The 14,191-nt window shown below is 40.0% G+C and overlaps 1 long non-coding RNA gene across 1 annotated transcript in view; it reads right to left on the bottom strand.

Annotated features, from left to right (window-relative positions):
* Positions 1–3,828, bottom strand: part of LOC119915566 — a 40,746-nt gene extending 36,918 nt beyond the window's left edge. The window contains exons 1-2 of the long non-coding RNA XR_005446969.1: positions 3,686–3,828; positions 510–571 (exon numbers count right to left, since the gene is read on the bottom strand). This is a non-coding gene — a long non-coding RNA (uncharacterized LOC119915566). The remainder of the gene's footprint in view (positions 1–509; positions 572–3,685) is intronic.
* Positions 3,829–14,191: the final 10,363 nt, after the last annotated feature.

Here is a 14,191-nt window from a genome sequence, read left to right on the forward strand (position 1 = left end):
TTAAATATAACTATCTAATTAATAAATATATATTTATGACATATTGAGGTTAATATTACAAATATTGGGACAAACTATATTTTGATGCTTTGGAAACATTGTCTCTGAAACTTAACAATAAAATAAATTCACAAAGAAAACATGACCCTCAAGATGATTCTACAGCAAAAAATGTACCAAATACTGCAACTATTGCAATTATACGTTGTTCAGTAGTTGTTTGATAAATGTAGCCCGAATAAAATTCCATTTAGATGGACAAAATCAATTGGTCACAATTTAACTAGTTGTTACTACCTGTGTTTTCTGGTAAAGCAATGCAAAGCAAAGCACTATGGCCAACAGCAACACAGTGTTTAACACCGATCAGAAAAAGAAAGGAAAAGATCATTTTTATCTGATTACAAACTTTATTAGATGGTGATGACTTAGAGCAAGCACATCACGGCACAGTTAACGCACAATACACATACAGAGGTGCAGAAACAAGGTCCCTACCTGCCTCTTACCTTCTCAGCATGCCGGTAAGGATGCGAGAACTCTTGCCCAGGTTGGCGTCTGTTTCTCTCAGCTGTGGGGACAGAACCGGTGAAAGACAAGTTTTAGTTTCCAAACAACTCTCAAGGTTATTAAACACAGTCAACAAATAAACTACAAAGGTCAAAATTAGAGTGGAAAAATGACCTCTGACTACAAATAACCACCTCATTACACAATGAAAATAAAGTTAATTTCTTGTATAAAATGACAATTAAGACCCTATATCTTATATCAGTAACAGATTGATGAATAAACGGCGAGGGCACCTACAGTACATATATTTACACAGTACACATTTTTACCAAAACATTGAATGTTGTAAAAGTGTTCCAACATTAAAGCCTCACAGCCCTGTAAAATCAAACAAGTCATGTCATTCTAACAGCCTTCACCTCATCTTGCGGCAATGCAAAAGTTAGAGTGGTGTAGGAAAAAGAGTGAGAAGAGCCCTTTATTTTTGACTTAAACAGCAGGCACAGGGAGTTCTTGAAGGCGCACTTGAAATAATGATCATGGCTATTAAAGGCTAATTGCCTCGGATATTGTCCTTTTTCTTGCTCCACCTTCTCTCCTTTCTTTCTCTCTGCCCTTTTTTTCCCTCAGGGGATTGTCGAGATGTTTTCATTCTATTCTTTTATCAGATGTAGGGACTTTCACTGGGAAAGGGAATTGGCAGAGATGTTGCCAACAAGGTGCAAGTGTGACTGTGAAAAAGTGCTGACACCGCACTGAGTGAGCTGCCACTAATGTCTACCTGCAGTTGGATTTCTAGAGGATGATGAGGGAATGTGGGGAAGAATCTTTGCAGAGAAGTTCTCTCTAGAGTCAGCAGGGAGTTATTCATCTGCGATACTAACTGCTGTCCCAATAACGCCTCTCTCACTTAGTATGTTTTCGTCAGTGTATTATATTGTATTCTATTCTATTTTTAAGTCCTCACTTTCACATCTCTACTTCCAAACTTCCTCTTCTCTACAATGGTTCCAGCATCACCCGTTTCCTGTTTGTTCTGGCTCATCTTGCAGTCATCTCTCCTGCCTACAATTCACCCTCTCTTCCCACCCCTCCTTTACTGCTACTTTTTTCCTCTTCTTCCATCCATCCTTCCTACCCTCTGGCAGCCTGGAGTGGTGCGATGCAGGTTGGAAGACCCAAGGATACATGTGGTACAGGGTATGAGGTGGGGGACCTGGGGTTTGGGCCCTCTGGCAAAGACAACAAGTCCTGCAGTTGCCTGATGTCTGCCTCTACCCACAGATCTGTCCCCTAGATACTTCACACTTTCTCCCAAAATACATCTCTGAATCATTCCTTCTTTCCATTCCTCTTTCTCTCTCCACAGCCGCTCACCAAATCTCATGCTTTCCTCTTCAACCTGAAATGGAAACCAACTCAAATTCAAGCGCATTTGAGTTTGTAAGCTTATTGAGAAGGATGAGGGACAATAAATTACTAAATTATGCAATTAATCCACTTATATTAATAATCTGTGCTCTCAAATGACAAAATACTTATTTCATTCCCTTACATTAATAGCTTATTTTAACTACGGGCACTGAAGTTATACCTTTTGTGTTTAGTCTGGTCAGTTAGGAAAAAGAGGCAAAGCAGCAGGCTAGCAGCTAAGTTTCAGTGTTGAGGTTGCCAATTAAAATTCATGGTGCCTAATTTGTGGCTATAGATAGATGCACAAACAACGCAAAGATCACAGGCTACTGGGTAAGATGTGCATCTATCAATAGAGAAGAGGACTAGTGCTAACCTGACAGAATGATTTAGTAATTTGAGGGCAAAAAATATTAATTTATGGGAGAAAATTAGCCATTTGTGCACACAAATTGCTTATTTTGTTCCCTGAAATGAGTCATTCCTACCCTCAGATAAATACATTTAATACAGTGGAATTACTGATTCAAGGATATAAATTACACATTTTGGGGTGATTCCTGTCAGTATGAGCTAGCCTGGAGAATGGTTAAATCACATTCTTCAAAGTTGGGAGCATACTGCTTTGACCCAGTGCTGAAACCTTCCACTGACTTCTATTTGTACCATAAAAGCAAAACAAAAGGCCAAAACCCCTGCTGAGCATAGGGAATTTGTGTGTATTTGTGTGTGTGTTTACAGTTGTGCATGTGGATTCTTGTGTTGGCATTTATGCTAAAACTATACCACCCTCACCTTACATCTCTTTAATGTTAAAGAGCTGTTAACCAACCCTTCCATCCTGTATCTTTAGATCTACTTTTCACTTTACTTTTGCCCCACAAACTGCCTTTAAAGCCCCGATGGTGGTGGTGATGGGGGGGACTCATGGGAAGAAGGAAGAGAGAGCGAGAGAGAGAAAGCAAAAGAAAGACAGAGCAGGTACTCTCAGTAGACACTGTGGACCGTTTTGAAAGGAGATGTTTGATTTCCTTTGAAATCGCCTGTGCGAGGCCCACTGCCATGATGTGGTCTTTAAGCATTCTGCGTTGAGGATGCCGTCAGGGCTGGGCCCCCTTCCTGTGTTTGGTCTTTTCTGTGTCTGCCTACCTGTCTGTTTGGCAGGTGCTAAGGACTGGGGAGGAATCTCTGAGGGAAAGTGGGAAGGAGAGAGTGAAACAGGAGAAGAATGCTGAGAAGTGAAGGAGGGTAAGTGAGGAAAGGATGGCAGCTGGTAACGTTAACCCCATTCAGGTGAGAGGAATAAAAATGGGAAAATCCTGGAGAAAGGTGTACAGGTACTAACAATATATAGCCACAAGCAAGCTAATTTTACTAGCTGTTTGCGTGGAATAATCTGGAAAACATTTTATCTCTTAATAAACTTAAGAAAAACATTTACAATTTACAATTGTGAGGTGATATTGACGGCTAAAAATATTTACTCGGATGCAATACTGTGCTATCAATAAATAAGCACATTACATACCTTGTCAATACAATTCAGCTGACTTGGTGTGTGTACACCTGTAAGTAAGACAGTGTGTCTGTGTGCCATGTTTTCTGTGCGTGGACTTGCTTGTGTGTGTTTTCTTGGCAAACCATGCAGAAAGTGGTGGATGCTGTCAACGGTGCTGACCAGTTGTCACACCTCTACGGTCTCACAAACAGTTGCTAAAATAGACAGGGAAGTGTGTGCAGGTGGCATGCGAGTACTCACCCTTTCTCTGGCTCTTTGGATCTTCTCACGGTCACTGTGCAGGTTGGAAAGAATCTCCTGACCCACTTGCTCTGTGAGAGAAGCAGATGCGGTATGAGAAGGTGTGTGTCACAATTTACAAAATGTTGTGTTAAAATCCTGGAAGTGATAAAAAAAAAAAGAACTGAAAATGGCTTAACTTGCGAAACGTGGTATCCACATTCTTGAAATACTCACAACATTAAGATTGACCTTGAATGATTTTTTAATAAAACACTTCATTCTCTGTCGTTGTCATCAAAACTTAAGTGTGATCCTTTTTTTTGCCTGGATTCACTCTTAAAAATAACAAGAGCATTCTGTATGCAGCCATTGTGCAACATTTTGTACACAAACTGTAGAGTGTAAAGAGAAAACACTGTCTACAGGGAGTGTCAGGCGGGCAGATAGTAGAATATTGTAGCTAAGGAAAGTGATTTTTAAATTTTCTTAAAATGCTGAGGTAAATAGACATGAAGTTCTAGGCAACAATACCCCAGCAACGAGTCTGCCAGTGGGGTCCACTCAGCCAATACAATATTCATTAAGCCATTCTTTTTTTAAATGCCTCTCGTCAGTTGCAGATGTAAACACATTAACGCACAGTTATAAAACATCCCCGACAAGGCACCTGACAAGCTTGTCAGTGGTCACTGTCATTTTCCTGTCCCCTGGGTTGGGTATGAGAAAAAAAAAGGAAAATAAAAGATAAACCAAATAACCCCCCCACCCATCACCAAAAAACCCACTGCTGCCATCAATGTAACCATACTGCTGCAGCATTAGCGCTTAAAAATGAGGGAGGCAGACGATGAATCAGGAAAAAAGGAAAAGAAGTGAAGAATCTTTGCATGGATCAAAGACAGGCTTTCAAGCGCACCAAACAAATCCGGAATAAACAACGCAGTTGCTGACTGTATTACACTACACAGGTGCCGCACACCAAAGGGCCCACGTGCTGAGCGCCTGTTTGGGGGGAGCAGTGCAAAAATGGGCTACATCTGGCAGCTAAACAAGAGAAGAGAGAGAGAGAGATAGAGAGGAAGATAGAGAGAGACAGAGACAGAGAAAGGGGATCAGGGAAAAGTAGAAAAAAGAGAAACGCTGTCAAATGAACGACATTCGTCTCCCATTCATCCCATCCCTTTTACCCCCCTACACTGTAACTGACTCAAATGTGTCTCTTCCTGCCTTCATTAATTTCTAATCTGGGACGAGACAGATTGAAGGATACCCAGATTAAACAGTGCAGTCAGACAGTCACATGTGACAAATAGGGCAGATTAAAAGACTGAGTGCAGGTATTAATAACCATAAAAATACAAGCCCTCCCCCGTCCCCATTGGAGAAGAACAAGAGATAAACAGGATGGGAGTTGTAGTGGAAATATTCTGTTAAAGAGACAAATAAGCATATCTATCCATCTCTGTCAAGGTTGCTTTTTTTTTTTTTTTTAATAAACGAGTGTGACGAGGACTGTAGCGGCAGAGTTTTTTTGACATGCATTATTGGAAAGGTTTGCAACATGTAGAAAGATGGATGGTGCTTAGCCTAAGTACTGGACATTCATTACACACATTCTGTTAAGGTGTTAAGACAATCAAGGTTTTCGTGAAGGTTTAGGTAGCAAAAAAAACCAAACTATTAAACAAAAAAAAGGAATAGAAATAAGCTACTTTTCAGTGGACAAGAACTGAAGCACATTGGATTCAGCTTTCTGTCAATTGTAGGGTGCTGTAGAGAGCACTGTGTTGGTGCTGTCTAAAGAATATGACTCCAAGGTTTTCAGTAGTCTGTAAGTACAAACATCCACCACTGGATACTGAGAGAATGTACAGACTACCCACACGTGAATGGTTGCCCTTGACAAATGTAATAGCTGCTGAATAGAAATTATGAAATGTATACTTTTTTATCCTTGCTGGAAGACAGCCACAATGTACAACCTTGACCAAGAGAGAGAACTTTCTACACAGAAAAAGGCATATTCACTGTACATCAACGTAAGAAAAGGAAATTGTGCAACATGACAACACCAGATCTGTTCAAAAGTGGCATTTTCAATAGAAAACCAGAATGAGGAGTATAAAACCATTTACAGTCAATATAATATTCTCTTGTTCCAGATGACTAAAAAAAAATCATCATAGCTTGTTAAGATAAACATTTGCTTTGCTTTGTGCTGCCATTAAGGTCTCTCCCCAGTCCTCCAAAATCTCTCATCATTCCTTTCTGGGTTTCCCCCCACCACATTGAGCCATTAGAGGCACAACACATCCCGGGGGAATGTATGATGTTTATTGTCTTTATCATGTATCTTCCCTTGCATCACTCATTCTCTGGCATGTATCTACATTTCCATTCATCTTATTTAACTCCTGCTGTCCAGCGGTATGTGTAAAACGTCATTAGTTACTGGGAAGATGAAGTTGTTGGACAACAAATGGTGCAAAATACTGAGTTAAAAACAAAAAATCTGACATAAATGATTAATGAAAGGTTCCTCAAGTAACAGACTACTGCCATAATGTGATAACTTTGTCATCATATACTTGATGTAGACAAGTCATTCACCATAAAACTGTCAATACCTGTGTGAAAAAAAAAATTGATGCACCTCCAGTAATATTATCTTAGCTCATGTTAATGTTTGGTCACTGGACACAATCACTGATCTTACATATTCAAGTTTAAACATATTCTTTAACTGCAAAAAATCGAAATATTTGTAGAATGTATTGCCCTGACAACAATGTGGAGTACTGAAAATAGAGACATCCTTTATAAATAAAAAATGTACAGTTGATAAAAAAGCAGGAAAGGACAAATAATTCACTGTTAATGCCCTTGACTTGTTGCTCGTTAGTGTATAAAATATTCTCCTCCTGTTTAAACAGCTATTAACAATTTAAATAACCCTGGCCCAGAGGCCTTGCTCTGACTCACTTGTTAAAGATCCCCATCCCCCAAGGTCCATTTAACAAGCCCATTATTCCATTACATTACAGTCACACCAGCACCAGAGAGCCTTAATTTAACTCGATCCTCTAATGCAACTGTAGAAAAGAATTAGTATAGAAAAGTTGAAGGCCCAAATTAGAGTGAGGGGGAAATAATGTCTTGATCAGGAATTAGACACACTCCTGACATAGCACAGTCCAGTTGTCTCAGCTCAACCATTTTGCTAATAAATATATTTACTGGACAATTAACTTTACCAGTGCATGTACTTATGTAATCTGTAACACTAGAAGAAGCACCATAATATAAGCCAAAACAGAGTTGGAGTGAAACATTTCTGTATGCTCTGACTCTTGAACAGAGCTGCAACAATTAGTCTATCAACAGAAAAATAATAAGGAAATGTTTTACTAATCATTTAAAGTTTTTAGTCTTCTGTGGCAGTCAACTGTATATCTTTGCATTGTGGAACAAGTGGAAAAGATAAGCAGTTTGTATCATCTTAAGTCTTAGGAAATTTGTGGCATTTTTCACTACTTTTCGACGTTTAATAGACCAAACAAATGTTATCAGAAAAATCACTGGCAGATTAATCAATAAGATTAACTTATTTTATCTTACTGTCAGGTAAAAACAAAAAGAGAAAAGGCACAGCTAAACATTTATAATTCTGTACCAAATACCATGAACTGCCCATGTCTGCCTAGCCTGGCCCAGGACAATACAGTTCAGAAAGCAAACAATACTACTATCATCCAAACCTCCACAGCCTTCAACTTTCTCCATTTAATTGGAGGCATCATCTATTTTACAGCAGCAGTTTCAGAGCAGTTACACATTGTCTAAAGGCTCTGTCACTCTTTCTGTGTTGCCTTTTTTGCCCTGCCCCCTCCGTCCCCAGAGCTGAAAGGGTACAAGACCTGACAGTGGTGTGCTCTGAGGCTCAGCACAGCTCCTTTTCATTAAGCAGTTGAGACCACTTTTTGAAGGTTACCACACACACTTGTATCTGGACACAAGCCACACACTCCAACAAACGGGGTATGGAAACCCATGGGAGAGTTGAGGGGGAGTGAGGAGGCTGATAAATGTTAGACCATTTCTCTCTCTCAAGCTATCTCTATCTCACACACACACACACACACACACACACACACACACACACACCAGTCAACTTATATGCCTGTGACTCCCAGGTGAATAAAGTTACCTGTCTTTGTACACTGTCAGGGAACCTTTTTTTTAAAAGACTTCTCAAGTCTACAACAGCCTGGTGACACACTTTCATCACCTCCATCAAAGTTGTACCCACATTGGGATGTATTTGTAATGCTGAGCCCACAGGCCATGAGGCTAGCGCCTTTGCACCGCGCTATAGCTCAAAATAAAGAGGTGCCAAGTGCTAGGTCACGGGGGGGGGGGCATGTAGCATCTGGGGGCTGAGCGATGTTATGACAGGTTACTTATAATAATAAACCAACTCTATCGCATGGTAATCAGGAGCGGGTACTTCGCAGGACAGGCAATAAAGGATTTAAGTGTCAAAGAGATATCTAGTGTTTAATGAGAAGAAATGCCTTGTCCTCGATAATGGAATTTTTCTACCCATGTTTGTATGTATGTTTAACACTACCTCCTCTTTAACAGCACAGTGTATAGGTAGTTTTGAGATGGTCAACTGACAGAGCAGGTGAGGCCCTGACCTTTTCTTGCACGAGCCTAAGCACATAAAAGGCCCAAAACTAGTAATATTCTGGGCAGGGAGAAGCAGTGCCATAACAGTCAAACCTGACTTAGCCCATGCATCTGCGCTTCCCTTTGCATGTGTATGAGTGGTGGTGGGCAGTCAGGGTGGATTTCTGGGGCCTTTCTTCACTCCGCCAGCCTCTGTTTTATTCATCGCCTGCGCCCTGACCCCGCAGAGCTCCTGTTCTGACAAATCACTTCTGATTAAGACAGATCTCTGTTAGTCAGCCACTCAACTTGGCCTATTCATCATTCCATAGAAAATATCCGTCTCTCCTCCCCCGGCCCTCCTCCTCCAGGCTCGTTTGCCTGTCCATCAGACCGAAGCAAGGCCCAAAAGAAATTTCCGATGCTGTTTTAAATAGCTGATTATGGACAATTGGTAGATGGAGATACGTAAAGGCGTCTTATGGGTGATAAGACGCAAGTTTAATGGGTATAAATGATCGGGCCTGTAGGAGAGCATGTGGTAATAGAACCATTTGTTTAAAGCTGAACCGGGGTTGAGAGAACTGAAAGCTGCATTTTCCTTCTATTTGAGGGCCCCCTCCCCTTTTCCCCTCACCTCAGCCTCAAAGTCAAATTCTCAGATCACCAGATTTACATTTCTTTTAAACAGTCCCCTTCACCCTCATTCAATGAGAATTGATGAGGCTTGGAAAGGAATGGCTTGTTTTACATTTATGAAATTACCCATACCTACATATCCCTGTGGACACAGCTGCAGATACTCTGACAAAGCGACTCATATATTACATAGCTTTCAATGGGTTAGACACAATATAAACAGAATATTTACTGTAACTGTAATTACAAATACAGTCAGATGTCTAAGCATTCATCCACAAAGTTATGCCATAATAAACTACAGCAAACTCAGGCAGTGCCAAGGCATCTAGACAGGCACAAAGCTATTGTGTTAACATTTATAACAAACCAGATTAAATTAACCTGAACGACAACCCGGCTGGTGGCAGAGGGGTGACAAGCAGGGGGGGGTGAGTGGAGAATGAGGGTTCCTACAAGCAAATTGCCTGGACTTAATCAACCAGTCTTACCAAACCATCCAAATGAAAACTAATGGACTTGGGTGCTTGCTGTGATTGCCCCACATGCAACAATGTGTGGGCAGAAGCATTGCTTTCTGAGGTCTTCAATTAAAAAACAGGGAATTTCTACAGACGGCTGGTCAGCCTATACACCTATTCTACGTGCATCCCGATTGGTCAAGTGTGAAGCTCAATCACAGCAGACTTATTAATTCTATTTCCAGTGCTAGGAAAATGATTTTTTATGTGTTGATTAAACTTGGTCAAAACTGTAAAAAATGTATGAAGTGTAGAATTAAAACTCACATCCAAATGAGCTAATTTGGGTATGCATTATTCATAGCGCTGACATTTGTGTCACACAATTGTGCTGGCCACGTTGCAACTAAAATATATTTTAAAAAAAATATTCCATGAATAAAAAAACAACAACATACACTAGTACATCAAACTTTATTTAACCAGTCAGCCTAAATAATAAAACTAGAGTTTAAGTGCTTTAGTCTGCAACTTAAATAATTTGATTTTATTTATCAGCCAAGTAGCTGTATAAATGATGGCACTAGAGCACATGGGCATTGTAAAAACATAATGACCATAACTGAGCTGAAGGTCAAAGTTATCTAAAATACAAAAGACCTTAGCAAAGTAAAAAATCAAATAGAAGCCTATTCTGTTGGATTTGGAAGATAAACACATTGGGCAAATTTGAGCTCTTCCAAAAAACGCAAAGATTAGAGAGACTTGTATGTAGGAGGAAAAACAACATGTCAGTTGGTCCTAATCAAATACAACATCTGATTTAACAACCCCTGGTGGACGTGACTGAGGGGAAAAGTTTGCCAGTTTGCCAGAAATGGACTCAGGGAGAGATATATGGAGGAGGAGGGAAGAAGAAAGAGAAAACTTGACGTTCCTCGAGTTCATTTTCAACAGTTTAGGAGCGTTAATCATCACATTACTGTTGATTAAAGGGTTTTACGTCTCTAATCAGAACGTTGACAGGCAGATCAAAGAGCGAAACACAAATTTCTTGCCTTTTAATTATCTGTACAACACCACACCTCAGGCAGCTCTTCCCTGCCTATCTACTCAAACTCAGCGAAAGACTGCGAAAGGAGATCTAACACTTTACAACAGTTCATTATCCAATAAATTGGGAGATGGGGGAGAGAACACACCAACACACACACAATTACACACACCCGCACACAAAGCTTTTAGGCTTTATGATTTGTGAAGACCTGGAGGAGGCTTGCAGTCTTCTTTATTAACATGTCCCGAATTGGAACACCTTAATTATGTTTGTCAAAATCGGACTTGGCATCAAGCTCATTTGCATGTTTTGACAAGGCCTGTTGGGAGCCTCCCTATATTTTTCTTCAGAGTGCTAGGAGTATTTAGCGCTTTTCAACACCTACTGATAATAGATTGTGGTTGTAAAGAAATAACTTGGTAAATGTGATTCTTGGATCCACCCACCCTAACACTGTTTGTCTGTTAAAGTCAGAACTGATGCAACCAGTGAGTGGAGTACATACAAAGGAGCCTCTAAACTGTCTTGATCAATGCTTGATCATAACTCCTGTTCAAACCAATGAGGATGTGATGCCTTCCGCTGGCTGACTCTTCTTGCCCAGCTGTTCCCTGTCAAGTGGTTTAAACTACTTTTAGAAGATTTGGCATCGCTTTGGAGGTTCTCAAAAGTCATACATGTTCCTTAGCACATTCTGCGCCACAACAGATTGCTACCTGATTCATGATCACATCCTATTTGAATATAAGAACCCAACGGACCACTCCCTCCCCTCCCCGATTAACAGCTCACTAAATTAGTCCTCGTTACGTCGATGATATGCAAAACAAGCATGGTCGAAAACAAACAAATAATCTGTGGGGACACAGGACTGTCGGCAGCAATTTAGCAAGGGAGAAAAGGGGGGGCATGAAAGCAAAACATCAAACATTAGACTGAATGGAAGGCGCAGGCCATTAGAAGTGGTTGCACTGACAGGATCTGACAGTTGGAAACACTTACAGATTATTTTCCTCAAACTTTGCATTCATTAATACTCATGAGCTGAAGAAGGACTCCTAAAACACAGCAACAAGGAGAGAGCTGGGCTACGTGTTGAAGCTGGCTGCAGAGTGACAGGTTGCACCACGGAGGCCAGTTCAATCTTGTTTTCTTGGTGCCAATTAGTACTGTAACTAGGTTCCTGGTTACCTCTGTTCTGCTTCAGCTCTTCTCAATGAAATTTGAATTTGGAACATAAAGCCTAGTTTGTTAACATTTTTCCTTTAAGATTCAGTACCTCAACTAATGCAATCTAATGAGTGAGAAAAAAATTCATAGAGAAACCTCAAAAGTTAATGTAAACTGAGCAAATGTAACAATACAGTCTTGTGAAAGTAATGTTCACATACATCAATCATAGTAACCTTGGTTTAGTGATTCCAATAGCTCCTTTTGTGGGGTCTTGGGATTGCTTTCACCAGCAGGCGAACCAATCAGAGCCTCTGATGAGACCAAAATTGCTGACATAACACGTCATAGTGAAACACTTCTAAATCACTTCTCACCGGTTTGATCTGCTCTGTGCTACGTGATGCGGCTTCCATCAAAAATAGACTAATTACCTATTCTCTGTGGAACGGAGTGGAGAACCGTGTCTGGGAAGCTTCTGGGACGCACCGAGACCGCGTCTGGTGGAATCACATGCATTGACTAGAATGGCTGCGATTAGCTCTGGCTGCCGCGGCACAGCTGCAATGCAACGCAAGCGGATTCAGTGGACTTTGTAGGTTAACACTGTCAACAATTGTAACTGAAATTTTGACTGCATTTTCCTTAATTATCATGTCCAAATGAGTGGTTAAAATAATCCTATTATACTGAGAAATTGTTAAAAATCTTTCTGATCACTCTAAAAGACTTGAATTGTTTCCAGCCAGGAATTAAGTTGTTAGGTAACCACAACTGACAGGAATGACGATGATGAGGAAAGCAACACATTAAAGACCAAGACTGTAAAAATCTTAACTTCCCTTGAACTTTAAGAAAGAAAGTCAACTTTCTGGTGATATGAAAATAAAATACTTGTTCTCTATTTGTCATGTATTGTAGAACTGAAAATAAAATTCAGATTTCTTTTATTATAGCATAACTTTAATATTTCATGTTAATGGAGGCATACAATAAACTCTTAACTCAATGCAACAGTCATAGTTGCCCTCTTGTGCTGATGATACATCAAATTCTCTTTAGAAAATCTAAGGTGCTCTGACAATTTCTTTTGAGCAAGCAACAGTGGAGACTCTTACGAGAACACTGCGTCATTGTGTCTGCTCTGACAGACAGCACAAGCAGAAGTTTGTGTTTTACTATACCATAATACCATCACACTTCCCTGCTCTGGCAAAAAGAAAATAATACTGCTATTATAGGGGGAATAAGAGGCACAGAGGGCACTCACAAAGAGGGACACATCATGCGCCTCATTTAACAATGACCAGGGTCACAGAGTGAAGGCAGATTATTGTCAGCTTCCACTGTGAATACACACAACATGGCACGGCACGTCAGGGCTGACATTGTTTATTTGTGCTAACTTTATATTGTTCCTTTATAAAATATAGTCCTTTACAGTGCTGAATAATTAAATCCTTTAGGCATTCTCATTGAAAGCCTCATCTAAGATTGATGGAACTTCTTTGAATATATATATATATATATATATATATATATATATACACACACATATACACACACACACACACACACACACATTTTAGCAAAGTGCTAAAAAAAAAAGATATACGTATATCTATAAATGTTTACAAGCACAATCAACTAAAATGTGGCTCTCAGCATTTCTTTATTCTACAGTATAGACCAAAGGCAACTTCAAGTCGTTGCTTTAATACTGCTGTTCTAAGAAAACACACAGGCCTTCACATTGTACTTGTATTTTAAATCAAGAAGCTTATATACAAAGAGGAGAAGAATATATCCAGAATCTCCTGACCAGCAGACACAGAGGGAACAACACATGTGTTGAATTCCTGAATGTGTCTGTTAACTGACATAAATGTAATATAACACTGTGCAGCACTGCTGGGGTGACAAGGTGTCTCCTGTTCCTCATCATTAGCTAAAGCAGGCTTAACTGAATACCCAACACGCCTGCCACTATCTTCCACACTAATGAAGCATATCTAAGTTTTGAGACATGGCAGAACTAATTTAATCTACCTTCTAAGGGGCCTTAGCACCATCAAATTAATTATTCATAGAGGACATGATATTATAACTCAATTGTCAACTCAGTAGCTGGCCCTTTTTTTAACCTTCCTCTTCCTGTCGCTCTCTTTTGTCTTGGACTCTCTTTCTTTTAAAGCAAGTCCTTCGCTTTTAATCTATAACTGAGCAATACACATTGTGATTGCAGCTGCTGAACAAAATTATTTCCTTTTTTGTGTTTCTTTTTTAAGTTTGCAGATGACGGTGACAATAGGGTAGGGGAGAGTTTCTACAATTGTAGCGGCTCCCTGAGGGTTTTACGGTATGCTGAGGGGCCAGTTTCACCACAGAGACAAAAGTAAGACGCAGAGAGAGAGTCATCAAGTGTGCAATAACACAACCTTAGATACATTTTATTTAAACCTGGCAAAGCTAATCTTGCCATAATGTTGCTTCGACAGGTTGACCACCAGGAGCTTGGTGAAAATT

This window comes from Micropterus salmoides, unplaced genomic scaffold, assembly GCF_014851395.1.
Source record: "Micropterus salmoides isolate LMB-PRFRI ecotype aquatic unplaced genomic scaffold, ASM1485139v1 Ms_hic_scaffold_21, whole genome shotgun sequence".
NCBI classification, from domain to species: domain Eukaryota; kingdom Metazoa; phylum Chordata; class Actinopteri; order Centrarchiformes; family Centrarchidae; genus Micropterus; species Micropterus salmoides.